Raw genomic sequence first — 19,377 nt, forward strand, 5'->3', positions numbered from 1 at the left:
AATAGTGTTCTGAAGGTGTGGAAAGTGCAGGAAAGCTTGAGTGAGGAATATATTGAGACTGTGATGGTAAATGACGAGGAAGTCAAGGCTTATAGGGACACAGGGGCGCAGGTTTCCCTAGTACAGCCAGAATTAGTAAAAAGTCATCAGTATTTGCCTGGAAAATCTTACACCATAAAAGGCATTAAAGGACCTACATTTGAAGTGGCCCTGGCAGAAGTTCCTATCAAGTATAGAGAGTTCCAAGGTGATTGGATTGTGGGAGTCCTGAGTGACATAGGAACATCGCTTCTATTGGGCAATGATTTAGCTGATGAGTTAAAGAGACAGCAAGCTAATCCTGTCAACATTGTTACAAGAAGCAGGCCAGAAGCAGCAACGACTGAGGTGTGTGTACAGCAACCAGCAGAAGAAGAGGAAACAATGTTGCAGACCATCCCTGCTGCAGAATTCCTCAGAGAGCAGCAACAAGATGACAGCCTGAGGGAACTATGGCAGAGAACTGGGGTGAGTGATACTGAGATCACAATTGAACACCCATGCCAATTTAAAGTGATAGACCAGAAACTATACCGGGTGGCTTTAAAAAGAAAACATAACATAGTGTGGGAAAGAAAGAAGCAATTAGTCCTGCCAAGAAAGTATAGGATGCAAGTGTTGGATTTGGCTCATGCATCACCCATGGCCTCTCACCTTGGCATCAATAAGACAAGGGACCGAGTGCAAGAACGGTTCTTTTGGCCAAATATGGGCAAGGACATAAGGGCTTTTTGCAAATCGTGTCAGGCCTGCCAAATGGTGGGGAAAGCTCTAGACAAAACTAAGGGTCTATTACAACCAGTCCCTATAGTCACAGAAGCCTTTGGGAAGATAGGAGTAGATATTGTTGGTCCTATCTCCAGAGTGACCAGAAGGGGAAACAAGTACATCCTGACCATCGTAGATTATGCCACCAAGTTTCCAGAAGCGGTTCCACTTAAGGACATTGAGGCAAAGACAGTGGCGGAAGCCTTATTGACTGTGTTTTCAAGATTGGGTTTCCCAAAAGAGATGGTGACTGATTTAGGCACCACATTTATGTCAAATGTGATGCAAGAATTGTTAAGAGCTTGTGGAATCCGGCATGTGACCACAACAGCATACCACCCACAAGCAAATGGACTCAATGAAAGGTTTAATGGCACCCTGAACCATATGCTAAAGACTTACGCATGCAAGCATCCCAACGATTGGGACCAGAGGTTGCAACATCTGCTCTTCGGGTACAGGGAGGTACCCCAAGAAAGTTCCGGGTTCAGTCCATTTGAACTGTTGTATGGAAGACAAGCCAGAGGACCCCTTGATGTTCTGAAAGAGGCGTGGTCCGGGAACGAGGACATCCAGGAGACAGATGTCATCTCTTACCTACAAGAACTACAACAGCATCTGCAGGAGGTGAGGACGGCTGCTGCAGACAACATGAGAAGATCACAACGACGGCAGAAGCAGTGGTACGACTCCAAGTCCAGAGACAGAGAGTTCAAGCCAGGAGACAGAGTACTGGTTTTGAAGCCCAGAAAGAAGAACAAGTTAGATGTGGCCTGGGAGGGACCTTATACCATCGCCCATAAGGTCTCCAACGTGAACTATGTAGTGAACTTAAGTGAAGATGGGGAACAATGTAAAGTGTTCCATGTGAATATGCTAAAACCTTATTTTGACAGGGGTAATTTGGTTTTAGTTGCAAAGAAGGGAGAGTGTGCGGGAACTGAATTATCGGGTTGGGGGAAAATATCCCAGGAAGAAACCATTAAGGAGGTTCAGTTCGCCCCTTCTCTTAATGGAGAACAAAGAGGCCAGTTACAAACAATATTGGGAGGGTACAAAACAATTTTTTCAGATGTACCAGGTAAGACAAACCTAGCGTGTCACAAGATTGACACAGGGGATTCGAGGCCTGTAGCACTCCAACCATATAGAGTGACCGGCCTGAATGCCAAGTATGTACAGCAGGAGGTAGAAGAAATGTTGAAATTAGGTTTGATTGTACCATCAGAAAGTCCGTGGGCCTCACCTGTAGTCCTAGTACCCAAACCGGACAAAACTATGAGGTTTTGTGTGGACTACAGGAGGTTGAATAAAATCACAGTACCGGATGTGTATCCAATGCCTCGCATAGACGAGTTGGTCGAGACAATTGGAGCTGCCAATTTTATTACCACCTTAGATTTGACAAAAGGTTATTGGCAGGTAGCTATGGATCCTAAGGATCAGCAGAAAACAGCGTTTGTAACCAAAGAGGGACTCTTTGAGTTTACTGTGTTACCATTTGGGTTAAGGAATGCTCCCTCCACATTACAGAGAGTAATTGATAAGATGTTAGTGGGACTGAAAGAATTTGCTCTTGCATATATTGACGATATTGCTATTTACAGTGCTACATGGAAGGAACATTTGCAGCATGTGGCCATTGTATTACAGCGAGTGAAAGATGCGGGTCTCACCATCAAGGCATCTAAGTGTCAACTAGCCATGGCCGAGGTTAAGTATTTAGGGCATGTGCTAGGAGGAGGTAAGATCAAGGCAGATTGGGGAAAGGTGCAAGCCATACATGAGTGGCCTAGACCCCAAACCAAGAAACACATACGAGCATTTTTAGGTGTAGTAGGATACTACAGGAGGTTCATACCTGAGTTTAGCACGATAGCAGCACCGCTATGTGAGTGCACCAAGAAGAAGAACCCTGATCCAGTAATCTGGAATTCAGAGTGTGAACAAGCGTATGAACATCTGAAAGTGGTTCTGACCACGGAGCCAGTGTTGAAAACTCCAGAGTTTTCAAAGGAGTTTACCCTCTTTACTGATGCATCTAATGTGGGGGTAGGTGCAACTTTAAGTCAGCAAGGAGAGGAAGGACTGTATCATCCAGTTCTGTACCTGAGTAGGAAGTTATTGGACCGAGAGCAACACCTCTCAGTAATTGAAAAAGAGTGTTTAGCGATTGTGTGGGCAATAGGTAAATTGAAACCATACCTATGGGGAAGGAAGTTTACACTGTGTACAGATCATTCTCCCCTGAAATGGTTGAACCAGGTTAAAGATACGAACAGCAAACTCATAAGGTGGAGTTTACAGCTCCAAGATTACAACTTTGACATTCAGCATATCCCTGGGAAGCAAAATGTGATAGCAGATGCACTATCAAGAAGAATGTAAAGTTTGAAAAGTCTGTTTGTATGATAATCTTAAAGAGTATTAGACTGTATAACTGAGGAAGAATGTATATAATTTTGAAGTTGGTGTTATGACAAAAGTGTTATAACGTAGTGTAACCCAAGCAAGTGTGCCCATGTCCCATTGCTCAGCAAAAGGCTGAGACCTTTCGCCTTGCGCAATGTCTCAAAAGGGGGAGGGACATGTGACGGAAAGCAATGGGTTAAGCATACGCTGAAGATGCACAGGGCTGCGTCAGGTGACCTGAGGGTGGGGGCAAAGTGCTCTGAGCTCTCAGGGAGGGAAAAAAAGTTAGTTGGTGACAAGAGACTGCTGAGGCAGGAGTTCAGTCAGGAGTCTGTCAGTGTTGGAGCCTGACAGAAAGACTGAGTGGGTCAGTTCGGGCCTGAGAGAGGCTGCGAAGACAGCTGATCCTGTGTGGAAGCTGGATGAGGAGACGGGGAAGTCTTCCAGAGACTGCCAGCTTGACCTAACCAGCCGAGAGGGCTGTGTGTGTGTGTGTGAGTCAGTTAAAGACCTGAACGGTCGCAGACACCAGGAAACTACTCTAAAGACCTTAGTGAGGAGGTTGAGGGAGTAGATGTGGGTCAGAGACACCAAGAAGGGCTGAGAGAAGAGTCTTCAGTCGAGGGGTGTGACTAGACACATATATCCCAAGAGGCCAGACCTCGACAAAAGGTGGAGAGGGAGTTGAAGGTGAACTGTGTAACGGTGAAAGACTCAAAACAAAAGAAAAAGTAATCGTGAAGCCTGAAACAAAATAGTAACCTGTGTAAATATCTCCCATATCCCCAGTTTAAGACTGTTTGTAACAATAAATCTGTGGTTTTAAGTTCAAGTTCTCGTGAGCCTATATTGTGTGAGAAAAACTACAAAGCTGCTGTGGTCCCATCCATCTAAACAAGTAAAATACCCCGAAGAGACTGAAATTTAGAGATCCAGTGAGGCCGTGAGGTGGGCGCTGCTATAGCAACTGTGCACACCCACTTTCCTCCTCCTCCTCCCCTCACTCAAGGCCAGGTGATGTGCAAGCGTTTTCAGGCAGGGAGCTGTTGCTGGCCCCCCTCCCCTGTGCTGCTGCCAGCCCCCTTCCCTTGGTCTGTCCTCTGCCATGTTTCCACCCCTGGCAGGGCACCAGGGGGGTGGTCTGGCAGCTGATCCAATGCCTGTGCGGAGGTAGGTCAGAGACCATTCCTTTAAGAGAGCCCCCGGCTGAAACGCAGCCTCCTGCTCCAGCTGCCGCCCCTGCAGGTGCTCTCGATCTCTGTCTCTGTTTTGCAAGTGGGAATCCAACACAGAGGCTTCTGTGTGTGGTACTCCAAGCCTCTCCCTCTGTCCACTGCTCCAAGTGGAGCCCCATCCCCTGCAAGACTGTCCAAGTTGCACCTGGGATACCACTGTACTCTGTTCTAGCACAATAAAGTCTGAACTGTGCACCCTCCTTTGTCTCTCCTGCTTGGCGTCTGCTGCACGTTCCCTGTGTCCCTCCCCCCCCACCACTCTGTTAGTGGGCTCCCCAAGGGAATGCTTTTGAGGGCGGGCACACCTGGTTCTGGGGGTGCGATGGGAAGAGGGCTATGAGCTGCCTCACTGCCCCTGAGTGCCTGGAAAGGGGAGGGGGGTTGCAGCCCCTCAGCCTGGCTGGCCTGACAGCCTGCCCAACCCCACAGGGCTGCTGTGCTCATAGCACAACCGAAGGGGCCATAATGGAGTGGATGCATGCCCAGGGCCTCGCACTCTGAGTTCTGCAGCCCCCAAGGGATGAGTTTTGTGCACACAGCAGGGAACGTCAGGGCAGCACAGGGGGTCGTTGCCTGCTGGACTTGGTGCCAGGCTGGGACTCTGCCTGCTCATTCCTATACACACATTCCGGCTGCTGTCTTTGGTAGTGGACTTCTGCACTTTGTACTTCTTGTTTGTTTGTGGCTAGCCAGTGGACACATGCCTCTGCTGTCCGCCTGCCATTGGCACGAGTCTTACAGTGGGAGGGTGTGGGGGTTGCCAGCCTCTCAGGCGCAGGCTTTCCACCTCCCCTCCCAGTCACGTGCAATAGACTGGCCAATCCTGTGGTCCTGCACTATCCCTTCCCTCCCCGCAGTCCGCCTTGGCAGCGAGCCAATAGCGTACACCCGGGCAGGATCACCATGGCAACTGCTTGTCTCTCCTGCCCACTTCTGCTCCATCCCCCTCCCCACCTGGCATAACTTCTCCCCTTTGGAAGCCAATTAGCACCGCACACGTCAGTTCTACACTCGGGTGGGGCTACGTCGCAGATCTCAGGATTGGGCTGTTAATGTCTTACAATATGAGTCTTCGCAGGCCATTTTATTATCTGGCCTTTAAAGGGGCAAATGGTTAAACAAATTTGGCACTTTTTCAGGCGGAGGTTATCAGTACTTGCTCTCATCAACTCATCTTTGGGGTATTACTGACAGAAGAGTTGAGGTCTGGATTGTCCCTTGAGATGGATTTGTTCTGTTGTTGTTACAGGCTGCCTTCACCCTCCTGTCTTAAACTCACTCTCCCTTGTTTTGGCCCTCTCCCCAGTAGTATTTCTTTCAAGAAGGCTGCTTATATAGTCTATTTTGTGATCTAATTCCTGAAGCAACTTGCAGATAAACTCCATAGTTCTAGCAGTTATTTGCAGCAGTCCTGAGAAGCTAGTGCTTACTTCCAGGGTACTATCTGGTTTAACTTTTATATGCTTTATTGGGCTCTCATTAACTTCATTAGTTCCCACTTCATCCTCCAACATAGAATAAAAGGCAGCAGAGGCAACTGTGGTTTCAGATAAATCCCCTAAATTCTCCAGTGCTGCAAAGCGATTGCAAGAAGGCACTCGAGATTTAAAGTCATCAATTTTTAATTGTTTTGAAGAGAGTGGGGAGCAGTCCCCTTCTTCCCTTGTTCACTTGGAGGTTTTCATAGTTAGGGCCACCTGAGCTCTTTAAAATCTACCAAGGTGTGAAAAATAAGTCTCACAGTCTTTAAAGAGAGCTAATGTAATCTCCCATTAGTAGTGACGACAGCTGAGAAACCAGCCTCATCTTCTGAAAGTCAACTTACAGCAAGGAAGTAAGTGTAAGAAGCTAGCTTCCAGATAAACAATAACAAGGCTGCCAGAGTCTTGATAAAAGCTTTAGCCAGCTGTTAATAGCAGAATAAGGTATTTTTAAAAGCTTTAAAACTTTAAAAACTTAGCTCTTCAGGAGATGAGGGAACAGCCGTCTGCAGCCAGCACCCACTGGAAGCCCAAAGGCAGAGAACTGCTCCTGCATAGCCTGTTTTAACTCACTCATGAGCCCAAAAGTGTAAATAAAGCCCCCATGATTGGGTACATTACCACTCTGAATATGGGCTTAGTGGTGGCTGCAGCCCTGTATATCATTCCCACGATCACCAGGGGGCTCTCTGGGCTGCAGGAGGATATTGGAGCCAGGCTCCACACCTCCCAAATGGCTGGCAGCTTCCAAAAGCCCCGAAGGGCCAGCAGCATCCTCATTAAAGCAGCGCTTTTTGACAGTCCTCTCTTCAGCCGCTGCTGCTGCTCTGCTGCTGGGAGCGTTGGGGTGAACAGCATGATCAAACCGTGAAGGTTTGTCGGCCCCTCTCAAAAAGACAGTTGCGGCCGTTGGAATGGTGCACATCTCCATCTCCTCCTCATCAGCAGAAAAAACGTCGGAGTGCTCCATAGCTGGCCTTAAGGAGGTCACAAAAAAGGCGGGAGCACTCTGGGATGCTGGTCTTTGCTCTTCAAGGAGTGGAAAAGAGTACAAGACAAGGGGGAGAGAAGGCTGAACAAAAGGAGAAAGGAAATAAAGGTATGAAATAGGGGGGGGGGGGGAAGGAGTTAAGGAAGGGAAAATATTTAGGCAAGATCAAAGCCTACAGACTTCGCCGCTTCTCCCTCAGAGGCAGGAACAGAACCGGAGTGGGTCATTCCAAAGGCGCCAACAGGAAGTGGAAAAAAGTTTTTCCTGCCTCCCTAATGGAACAATGGAATAACCCAAGGAGATGTCTTCTGCCTCAGAGGGAGAATAGATAGTACAATTGCATGTCCCTCTTTGTAAAACACAACCCCCTTCCTATATATGAAAAACAAGCAGAACATAATAGCAATAAAGGTAAAATATTTTAAGCATTCAAACAGTGTATTCTTCATATGGGACACCTGATCAAAGAGTGTAACTCCACAAAGCTTCATTAATGAGAAAAACTACCAAGATAAATACTTTTACATTAGTCTAGTCCATTAAACAAACAAAAACCCCATTGTTTTAATCTCAGAATTATTGGTTTTTCACTGGTAACAGAGCATCAGCACTAACACGCTTACCCATTCCCTTCGAGACTAAAGATAGGGGTCAAACATCTAAAATCAATATTTTATTTCTGAAAATCACATTAAAGCAGGGGTGTCAAACTCATTTGTTACAAGGGCCAGATCTGACATAAATGCGTGTCATAAAATGTAATGCCAGGTAGCAGAGATATAAACTTTATAAAGGACACAAAAACAATTAATTTTTTCACTTAAAATACAAACACGCTTAAAAGTCTTCTAGTACAAAATGGAAAGGTGGTAGAATAGTGGGATTTGGCAATGCAGTTTTTAAAATGAAACATCAAGAGAAAGCACAAGGATTGCAACAGAAGCTAAAAATATAAAATGCTCTGTCTAACCATATTAAAGAAAACATGAAATGGCTGGGCATTGCAAGCTTCTCTCCCCCCAGCCAGTCTACTCAAATTGGCAATGGCTCTCCAGAGCCAGTTTGGTGTAGTGGTTAAGTGTGCAGACTCTTTACCTGGGAGAACCAGGTTTGATTCCCCACTCCTCCACTTGCACTGCTGGCATGGCCTTGGGTCAGCCATAGCTCTGGCAGAGGTTGTCCTTGAAAGGGCAGCTGCTGTGAGAGTCATCTCAGCCCCACCCACCTCACAGGGTGTCTGTTGTGGGGGAGGGAGATAAAGGAGATTGTGAGCTGCTCTGAGTCTCTTGAGTGGAGGGTGGAATATAAATCCAATGTCATCTTCTTCGGAGTAATATCCCCCTTTAGCTGTGGGTTCCCAGGGTACAGTGCTCACTAGGCAGCAGTCCTCACGTCCATTCAGCAGAGACATCCCCTTATTTGCAAGATCACAACTCCAGGAAGCAACAGCTTCAACTAGCCATAGGAACACTGGGAAGTGGAACACACTGCAGCACAGATAAAGTTGCAAGGAAAATCCACTCTGCATTTTCTTTGCAGGTTTGCTTCCTGCTGCAGCTGGCAAAGACAAAGTAGAAAGAACAGGGAACTTCAGCAGCCTCGAAGCTTCAAAAGGTGAGGACAAGAGTATGGGAGGGGAAGAAAAGAGCCCTGCAGTCCTGATTAAAACCCTGGGAGGTCTGGTTCTGGCCTATGGAATGGACATTTGACACCCCTTCATTAAAAGATATGCCAGCATCACCTTCTTTCCTTCAAGACTTATTTACTTGATGCAAATTTTTACAATTCAGTCCACTTATACAGTGCACAATAATGAAACACTTCATGCTCCCATATTCAGAATAACAGAACTTGGTAGTACTATTATTAGTGCCCTATGTTTTTACAGCTATAGTTAGATTAAAAAGTAATGTTGGATACTGGTATTATTGCTTGATGTATCTACATTATGCTATAGCTCCAAAACTAGGAGCAGCTTCACAAACTGTATCCTCTGATGTAGTGTAAGAAACAGCTTTTGGAAGGAGAGATGAGCACATCCTTGCACGTGACTGAATACCATCCATTATCTCTAGTGCAGGTGTATGCTGAAAGACAAAGACTTACGCTGGATGAACTGTTTCAGTCCAAATAAATTAGAAGAATGAAACAGCTAAATCTAATGGAAATTTTTACGAGAGCAATCTGTAGCTTTTCCAATGTACAAAAAACATTAACAAAGACAATAAAATATTTGAGTTGTATTTAAATACAACTACTTATCATAGAATAGGGTTGCCAGATTCTCTCACTGGTCCAGAGGGGGGATTTAGGGAGCATTCTGAGGGTGGCTGAGGATGTCACATGATGTCCCTGACATGATGACAGCACTCAGAAGTGACATCATAGCATCCTGGATGCTCTGGTTTGGGGGCAAACTCTATGGTTAAATTGGGCTTAAACAAAGAGTATACCCTGTGCGATGTCCCTAATGCAATGATGTCACTTCCAGGTCCTTGTTTAGGGGAAAGATTTCACCTGCCAGTAGGTCCACAGAAGGGAGAAGCTCCTGAAACTGAGGGATCCCCCACTGGGACCTGGGGGTTGGCAACCCTATCAAAGCAAGATACAGCTTTCTTTGGAAAACAGCAAACCAAAGTGCAGAATATTTACCTCAACTGGCTTTCTTTGGAAAACAGCAAACCAAAGTGCAGACACATTATCACAGAATATTTACCTCAACTGGCTTTTGTTCAAAGCAGTCTTTACACCACTCTACATGATATTCCCAAAACACCAGCAGTTACATTGTTTGCATTTATGAACATGGGAAACCACAATGTTTATTTGTTGAAAATTTTTGGTGATCAAACAAACCAACCTTGATGAACAAATGAATCAAATCCATCACTTGACAATTATTCTACAAAATATTCTTATTTGTATGGGGTGCCACTTTTTCTTTTTATGAAAACACTTCCTTAGATATACAGCTTTAACTCCAGGAGTTAAGAGCACCTTACATTTATTTATCAAAACAATTAGGCAGTTATCTTTATGCTAAGACTGGCATTCCCAAGTGAACTGCCACTTCAGATGTTTCTTAAACCTTATTTGGTTGAGATACAAAATTACTAGTTTTGTCATGGAAGCAACAACTTCTCTGGCTGTAGGCTAATTATTTAAGAAAGCTGATCAGCGGAACTACAGTGAAGAGGTGAAGCAATATTATCCAATACTAAGGAAAGACTAACAAGCAAAGCTATTATGTACATCAAAGTTGCATTCCCATCTCATCATTTTGCTACCATAATATAGCTGCAACACAGAACCTATACAAAAACAATCCAATATAAGTACATTTTAAAGATATGAACCTGCATTCTCCAAGACATATTAAAATAAACAAGAGTTTATAACAATACTACAAACTAGAATTTAAAATCATCAATTTGTGAATCTTCCTACTAACATTCTTTTCAGCAAAACAAGAGCAATAAAACACAGCAACAGCAGGTTACCAGAGGATCCTTACTATCCACTGTTCTCAAAATATGCAGGTCTCCATATTAAAGAAACTGCTAGATGAAGCACGAACTCCATCCTTGCCTCCCCTTTTAACTGTGAACACACACTTGTTCTGTTATTTTTGTGGAACTGATGACTGATGTTGATGTGTGCTATTCCTTTCCTTGATCTCTGGGATCCCAGGATAGATACCAAATACCTACAGGTTAAAAAGTTAGTGCACCCTTGAACTTGGAAGTATGTGGCTTAAGAGTCAAGACGAGAACGTGTAAATGGGGTTAACAGACTGTACAGTCTTAACTATATCTGTGTAGACCATTTTTCACTCTTTCAAAATTCTTGAGGTATTTCCTTAGAATAAATTGAAAATTCCTGCCCTAAATCAAATAGAAAAGACTAACTCAGCTGAACATGCAGAAGAAAAAAAGCAGCCATAGCTTGTAGAAGGGGGGCACTGTTCAGTAGGCATTTAATAACAGCAATACTGCCACTGCACACATATTTCCTGGGACTTCAATGTATCACATTGGGGGGCTGGGAGGAGATACTGAACTTGCAGTTTTGCTTTTAGACTACTAACATACGGACTTTTAGGGCTATTCAAAAATAAATCAATCTTTTATTCCAGAAAAAAAATTGCTTTTGTGAGCAGTCTCTTCTGAAATGTATGCATTCTGAATAATGAGTAGCAGCTTAAGGGGTTTTTTTTACGGAAATTACTAAAGACATTTGGTGGTTAATATTCAGTTTACAACTTATAAAAATAAAATGAAATTAACTGTAGATTGGAAGAGGAACTCCATTTCAAAACAAGTTAAAGCAATTCTGCAGAGATAAAGCTGTTTATAAGAATACATTCCACCTCTCTAGCCCTCCAAAGGCAAACCACAGAGCTGTGCGCAAAGCTAGACAATCTGGGCAGCCAGCCATAAAACATCACTTCGTAGCACAGACACTGCTTTCACTCTCTTGAGCCCTTCACAGCTGTAAAATATAACAAGAGGAGCTCTAGTAACAAGCCTTTACTGCGTCAGATTCTTCATGATCTGTAGGCCAACGTTTATAGAAATCCATGTCTTTTCTTAAGGCACAGGGAAGCAGCAAATATCAAAAGCAGATTTTTTTTTAAATCTAACACCTCAGACTGAAGTATATAATAGATTTCCATTAAATAAGGAAGAACTGAGCTTAAGTTATAGAAGACAAACATGACACCTAATTTTTAAGAACATTTCAAAATACACTGTTTATTACTTGGAATAAATGAAACCTGTTCAAAAGGCACTGCATATTCCAGATGCAAAGATATTGTCTTAAATATAGTTTTAATTCTAAATCTTGGCAAAAGCATGGTGTTTCAGAAACATATATAAGCATTTCCCTTCATGACGATAGCCCTCTACATCACCAACACCAGGGGCTCTGCAGTCCATTAGAGTTAGAGGATAAAGCTAGAAGTGAAAGTCAGTCACTCTCAATCTATGCAACTGCTCCACACTGAATTCTAGCTCTGTTTTCCAGCCAGTTTTTTTACTATTGTACCAATGTGCATGAAGCAGTACAAAGCCAAGCTGCCCTTCAACAATCATTTGATAAAACATTCACAACTTAGGTTATATTTTGTTTTCACTGATATGTTTGAATAATGAAATGCTGGTAAAAACACTGCTATTTTCCTAGAATATCTGCACATTAACACATCCTTGCACCTTCATCCTAAGCACTCATGTTTAGAAATAAACGATCAATGAGAGGTTCCTGCAGTTTATAACTTCATTACTTGGCTGTAAGGCAAAATAGCATGCATGGATCTTTCCTCTGAAGTTTCCAAATTTAAACTCTTTAAATATAGAGACTGAATAGAATTGAAAAAAGTTTGTAAAATGGTTTATTTCAAAAGTATACTGCATATTTAAATTTACATTTTCTTTGACCTTGCTGATATCTTCATAAAGCTACTGAAGACCTCTGGCATTATCTCCAGAAGGCATCTGCTGATATTATATTGGCTAGACTGCACCATCAGAAAGTACTTTAGATGTTTCTTATCATATCTATAGTACTAAATAGCCTGATAAATTCCTTCCTGAAGCTTCAAAACCAGGAGAAAAATATTCCAAACATCTTCTCGTCTGAATTATAACAGCTGCTAATAATAATATTAACAATAACAGCAAAAAAACCATTACAAGACATTAGCAGCAAAGAGCAACCCACAAAATAAGTAATATGAATTTTAGACAGTCTTCAAAGTAATCTTATTCTTTAGTTCATAATATAACAATAATTTAGGAGCTCCTCCAACTAGCAGTATTAATCTATGCATTTAAAACAGTTTATAAGAAATCCCATAACTAGTATCAGCAACAGATTTTAAAGTAGATGAAAGTAGCATATATTATCTGTGAACAGAAATGGGATGAGAGATAAAACTCCAGTCTGTAGTGTTCTCACAGAGACTCTGACCAATTTCGTACTAGACCTTTAATCCTGGTTTCGCCCTGTCCCCAAACTGACATTCTACACTAGAATCAGAGAAACCAACTCTATGCCTTTATGATTCTATGATTTTAGTGTAGAATGTCAGCTTGGGGACAGGGCGAAACCAGGATGAAAGGTCTAGTGCGAAACTGGTCTCTAACTATTCTTTCTATCGTAAAGCTTTCCTTCCCTGAAGTAGAAGGCCACCCCACCCCTGACCTCCCCCAGCTTATTTTGGAAAGAAGCCAGATGACAGTATTGGGGAAAGCACATATTTAGCTCAACAAGACCAGCTGCTTAGGAGTAACTAAAGGTAACATAAAGGTATTATTCTATTCCCCTGATACAGCATTCTTATTTTTATGCCACTAAAATTGAATGTCAAATCATTTCCACGTTGCTGTTTCAGAAGCTATATTACTGATTAATGGAAAGGAGGAGGCAGTTTCCAAAGGCCATATTTTTAGATTTCTAAATATTCCAAAATAGGCCAGTCACCATGACAACTGTTTTTTCCTAGTAAATAAAGAAGCTGAGCTCTCTGTAGATGGAAATGTGTTCACATTTTTAGTCAGAAATAATAGGGAATGTCTTGAAATGTTTCCAAAATTCTGTTTTCATACATAAACTTGAAAATTATTTTGTAATGTCTTTAACCACAGGTCAAGTTATGCTCTTTTGATGTTAAGACTAGAGCATCTTGTCTAACTAAATGCATGAATACCTAACTACCCAAAAAAATCTTGTGGAGCACATAATCCTTCCCTTATGATTACAAGAATCTTGATTTTATAATATACCATAATAATTTAATATTGAAAGCAATAAAATTGCTGAAACATTTGCTTAATGTCCTAACACTGCGCCTACCCAAGACAATTAATAAATATTGCCAAAAGCACACATTTATCTGCTCCACCTTCAGTAATAAATCAAGGGTCGTAATGATTTAAAAAAACATTCTGAACAGGGAAAAACCCCTCCTGGTATGAGAATAACTTAAAGCAGGTCCTTCAGACAAAAAAAAAAAAAGGTCTTGAAGATCTCCAACAGTCCTATATGGAATTGTATTTCAAAATAGAAGACATCTTTGCTTTTACTACATGGGCCAAAGACATAGAAGCATGTCAAAAATCAGGGTTTTCTCTCTAGAATTCTCATTAGAACAGAGTGTTTTGCCAAGACTTTGATCAACACGCTATGTGATCCACTGAGATTCCCTTGTGTTTCGACTCTCCCACTGGATAATAGAAGTATTAGCTATTGTAGAAGGATGTGATATATGTCTCACGTCATGATAGATAGCCTAATTTTTAAAAGGATGCACTACTTCAGTGCTGATGACTTAGGACACATGTCCATTGTGAGCTACAGAGTAAAATAGAACTCATATTTTTTTATTGTGCTCATATTGGTAAAAGAAAAACGTATCAAAAAGTACAGGCAAACAAACAAAATTCTACCTGCAGCAGTATAATGCTTTTTAAATGATGACATGGTCTCTTCATTGAGTATTCTCTCTTCAGTCTATTTAGAGAGCAATCCTAAACTGGTCTATTCAATGGGGCTTACTCACAGGAAATTGTTTTTAGGATATATTCTTTAGCATTCCTAAAGGAAGCAGAATGTACCTGTTCTTATGTCTGCATTGAAATATATACCTTTAGGAGTCAAACCACTCCCTGTATCCATTAAGTCTTGACCAGTGATCTCTTCTGCAGTGAAACTACCTTCTCATACGGAATTAAAAATGGTTATTTTGGTTATTGTGCAGCCAGAAATTTGTTCTATATTAACTTGAGGTACATACCAAATGACAAAATGGAACCCTAGCTTGTTTGTAGTACTTTATTTAACAACTACCATGCATCATCACATTTAATGCCTATTATTAAATAATCAAGACCTACGATAGAATAGACATCAAAAATTACTATAACTTCCTGAATATTCTACCAAAGTGACTATTGTAACAAAGCTGAAATCTGTTCAATACATTTATATAGAAAAAAAAATTTGCACAGGTATTTTCAGATTAGAAAATAACTGTAATTGTGATAGTAATTTCAAATATTTGAGATATCATCTTGAGATCAAAGTTAATAACTGGTTGTTAGTGGCTAGAAAAGCTAAATGGTGCATCACTTGGAAGACTTTCCAGTAACTGAGATGACCAAAAATTCCAATATCCAGTTAACATTTTTTTAAAATAACCAATTTCACCACTGAGATGCTGCTCTGTTCTTCTCTAGATGGTATCTGAAGGGATTTTTTTAATTGCTGTTTATATTGTCAACCACACACACAGAACAAACCAGAAGTGATCCACACCATGTTAAAATCATGACTATAGATTTTTAAGATGTTATTTCCTTCATGTTCTGGTATTTGTATTACCAAACATCTACTGCATTCCATTTCCTTCATCTAACATAATGCATTTGACCAAGTTCAGTTAAAAAATTGGAAATACTAGATTTTATATTATTCAGTTCAAACAGGTGATGAGGTTTCAATGTCTGTAACAATTAGTTGCTATTAGAAGACTATGTGAAGATTACTATGGAAGTACATTTGCACATACTGACCTTACATAGTCATTAACAGTCTTAGCAAATGACATTCGAACTTTCATTTTCACAAGTGCAATTTTAAACACCATCCCAAATATCTTTCATTCCATAACAAGTTAAACAAGTCATAATAAGCTTTTCTATAATTCAGCAAAACAACTTATTTGCCTGAACTATTTCTACAAAGATTACACTTCCACAAAAACTTGTTAAATGAAGAGATTTCAGATTTTTTTTTAATAAACTTCTACTGGCAGGGGTTTTGTGCAAAATTAATGCCTAACCTCCATTTAGTCAAAATGACCATGGAGAGGAAAACACTTGGCCTCATGGGGAAAAAATCCATTTCAACAAATTCATAATCTGAGTACCAAGGACAACTGAATTCTCTATACAAAAGAAAGAGATCTACAGTCACCTTTTTACACCTCACTGTAGGTAATCAAGAATGAAGTTCAAATTTTGTCCACTTGGTTACATTATATCAGCCTTCCTGTTCTAGCCACACTTTAAACCATGACAAATTGTCAAGGATAATTAGCATTATTTTCAAAACATCACATCACATGGTAATAAGATGTTATCAACAGTATGCACACACGAACATTATTTCAAATTAATCCTTTTTCTGTAATGTATTATTTCTTCTTCTGTTGGTAAGCAGCGTGCTTCGTCTCCCCTCCCCCTACGATCAGGATTTATATTAAATATGCATGAGAATTTAAAACTTCCATTTAATTGACTCCTTTTACTGATTCCACCAGGAAATAAGAACATACACAGCAATAATCAATATGGCACAGGGAGTGATATAACTGAAACGATTTAAAAGGGTCTTTCCCATTTTTAAGTTCTCCCGCTTCTATATCAAGAGATGGGAATAGCCATCTTACCTCTGCTTCGTTTCTTTCTGGGGCTCTTTGGCAGCTTTTGACTCAGTCTCCTCGGAAAAGAACAAGTGAATATTTTGTCTGGCGTCTGAGAGTTTCACTAGCGTGCTCCTTTCTTTAATGCTGTTACTTACAAAAAGTACCCGTATTTTTTTCACGTTTAATACGAAAAAAAATCTCACACGGCCAAGAAAGTCAGTTTTTTTTTTTTTTAATGTTTATGCCCGTTCCAAATTAAAACGAAAACAAAAACTGCCACAGAGGAAGGGGAGAAGGAATCAGACAAGAAATCAACAGTATCCAAGCAGAAGAGCTAAAAGCTCCAGTTCGATTCCAGTCCAGTGGAGTAAGTGCAGCAGATGCAGGTCCAATTCCAGAACAAGTTTGTGGGTTGTTGTTTGTTTTTTTTAAATTTCCAGTGAAGCAAAACTAGCTGTTACGAGTTCCCGGCTAGAGGTTTGCACACGGAATTTGCTTTAGAATTAAATAAAACGCGGTTGCAGCAGCAAAAAAAAAAAAAATGCGCTGTGAGGATGCAAGCCGGTGGAAAAACGTTGCACTTTGCAGCAGGGATTTTTTATTTATTTATTTATTTATTTGAAAAAAACGGTGGCCTGAAAGATTCTCAGTTTATATAGACGAGCTCCCGAAGGGTTTTATTTTTATTTTTTTTTCAAAAGTGCAAATTAAAACGGGAGAAAAACCAAACCCATCCAAAGGTTTCAAAGAGAATATCTCGAGGGGGGGGGAAACAAAACAAAACAAAAAGAAGCCACGGGAGGACCCAGCAGTGTTCCGCGCGGGGATCCAAACAGAAGTACCCAGCAGAGCCTCGCTACGAGGGAGGCGAGGCAGAACAGAACAGAACAGAGAACAAGATCTAGCAGTCTCTCTCCGGAAGATCCGAGGGGCAGAAAGACCCAGGCGGTGTCTCGGGAGGCGAGGATTCACGGGGCCCCACCAGCTGTGCCTTTCGCGCGTGGATGCGGGGAAGGGCGCTCCGGCAAACTCTCCACAGGCATAAGAAGGCTCCAGACGCGCGTCTTCTCGGGGAGGGACCCCCCGGCCTTCTCTCCGCCGAGCGCGGGTGGCAGAAAGCGGGATGCCGCCTCTGCCCCTCTCGCCCAGATCCCCGCAGCGGCTCTTCGGCAGGCCCCGTCGGACTCTCTCCCGCCCGAGCAGGGGCTGGACGCAGCGGTCTCTCCGGGGGGGTCTGTGGAGGCAGCGGCCGCTCCTCGGGCGGAGCTTTATCCTCGCAGGGGAAGGGGGCCGCGTCGCCGCCGGGCTCAGAGGTGTCGCCGCGCTGGCCCGCCGCTCCTCCACGCCGCCTCAGCCGCCGCTTCCGTCCTCCGCTTCAGGAGCAGAGCTGCAGCCACCGCGGCCATTTTGTCGCTAACTGACAAGGAGCCAGGCGGGGACGCGGCGCGAGAGCGCGGCGAGGGGAGGGGAGGGGGGGGGAGGCGCGAGACTTGCTCCCGCCCCCAGTTCCTGACCTCGGCAGGAAGTCTCGCCCGCCTCTCCGATCACGTGGCTCGCGGGGGGCGGGGCGGCCTCGGAGACATGCAAATCAGCCCGGAGAGCGCGTCAGCGGCGCCGCCCCCCTGCCGGAGTCATCGCGTGGCTGCTTGCCAGGCTCTGCTCTGCTCCGCTCTGCTCCGCTCCTGCCATCTTGGCCGCGTTACCTAACCTGCATCCGAGGCAGGCGCCGCGCCGTTTCCGTCCCCTCCGCAGGTGCAGGACGCTGCTTGCGAAGAAGCAGGCTTCGGGCGGCGGTTCTTGCACGGGGAGTCTGCGGACAGCTTTGCGCCATAGGCGGACATGCGCTTTGACGCCGCCCCTGTCTCGGTGAACAGCTGTGGTTCTTTTTCAGCTCTAGAGGATCCCGGTGATGTTTGGGGAGCGAGCTGATGGAGCAAAACCAACCGCCGCGCGATGCGCTCGGCTGCACTTGCCGGCCACCCACGCGAGCTCTTTTTTTTTTGCCAAAACAACCAAAATATAACAAGAGTTCTTCCCCAATACCAAACCCGCAACAGATCTGGCCGATTAGAGTCTAGCCCACATGCAATGCAATCGTTTGTTAAATGCCCCTTCTCCCTCTCCCGTACACACACTCTCCATTCAAAGAGTAACATCGAAGTGGATTAGATCGCACCATCGCATTGCAAAACACACACTGAGGAAGGAAAAGCTCCCATTTGAGCCCTCCCCACCCCCCCCCCCCCCGCCGGCTTCCTATTAACAAAACAAACCTAGCAGTGACGTATCTAAGACAGCACTCACCTATATAGGGTGTGCCAGAGCCAAGGTAGGTTTTTTATTCAGTGCCAATACATCACTGCAGATTGCTTGGCATTTTTAGTAACAGTTATCAGGAAGAGTGGAAAACACACCCATATTGGAAAGGACCCTTAGATATGGATTCGGTATGTTTCAAGCAACTGTGCCAAGAGAACTGTTTGAACATTAGTGTATAAATATGGACTTGGCTATACATGGAAGATCAGGGAAGATGTTAATTTCAGAGGCACCAAGATAAGGAGCGTTAAGTGTGATTTGTTTCTGAGTAAATGTGCATGGGATGACACTGGATCTCTGTAGCTAGGCATTATGTCTGCAGTATGCAGACAGCCAGTTTGGTATAGCAGTTAGGGGCAGCAGGACTCAAATCTGGAGGACTGGGTTAGATTCCCCACTGAAGTATAGTAAGAACAATACATAAAGCAATCAAATAAAATGGCAGCCAATAATACTAATCAAGAGTAGACACCAAGCAATTAAAATACAGTAGCATGCCTAGATTTAATTTTATAGGCTTCTACTAAGAAATTCACAACACATGTAGTAATGTGGGGATTAACATCTTCTAAAAAGTAGGTTAGAGTTTTCCTTTTAGTAAATACATTGTGTTGGAGATATTCAGCTAAAAATTGTCTACGTTGTGAGGCCAGGAAAGGACATTCTAAAATAATATGGGATATAGAATCAAGGACTCCTAAT

General features: G+C 43.0%; 1 protein-coding gene across 7 annotated transcripts in view; it reads right to left on the minus strand.

The window, feature by feature from the left end:
- The window catches only part of TNRC6C (trinucleotide repeat containing adaptor 6C), a 297,145-nt gene extending 279,297 nt beyond the window's left edge, over positions 1 to 17,848 (minus strand). For all 7 annotated transcript variants that reach the window (XM_060252964.1, XM_060252971.1, XM_060252969.1 and 4 more), the window contains exon 1: positions 16,381 to 17,848. The gene's annotated coding sequence lies outside the window, so the exon portion shown is untranslated. The remainder of the gene's footprint in view (positions 1 to 16,380) is intronic.
- Positions 17,849 to 19,377: the final 1,529 nt, after the last annotated feature.

This window comes from Heteronotia binoei, chromosome 13 (genome assembly GCF_032191835.1).
Source record: "Heteronotia binoei isolate CCM8104 ecotype False Entrance Well chromosome 13, APGP_CSIRO_Hbin_v1, whole genome shotgun sequence".
NCBI classification, from domain to species: domain Eukaryota; kingdom Metazoa; phylum Chordata; class Lepidosauria; order Squamata; family Gekkonidae; genus Heteronotia; species Heteronotia binoei.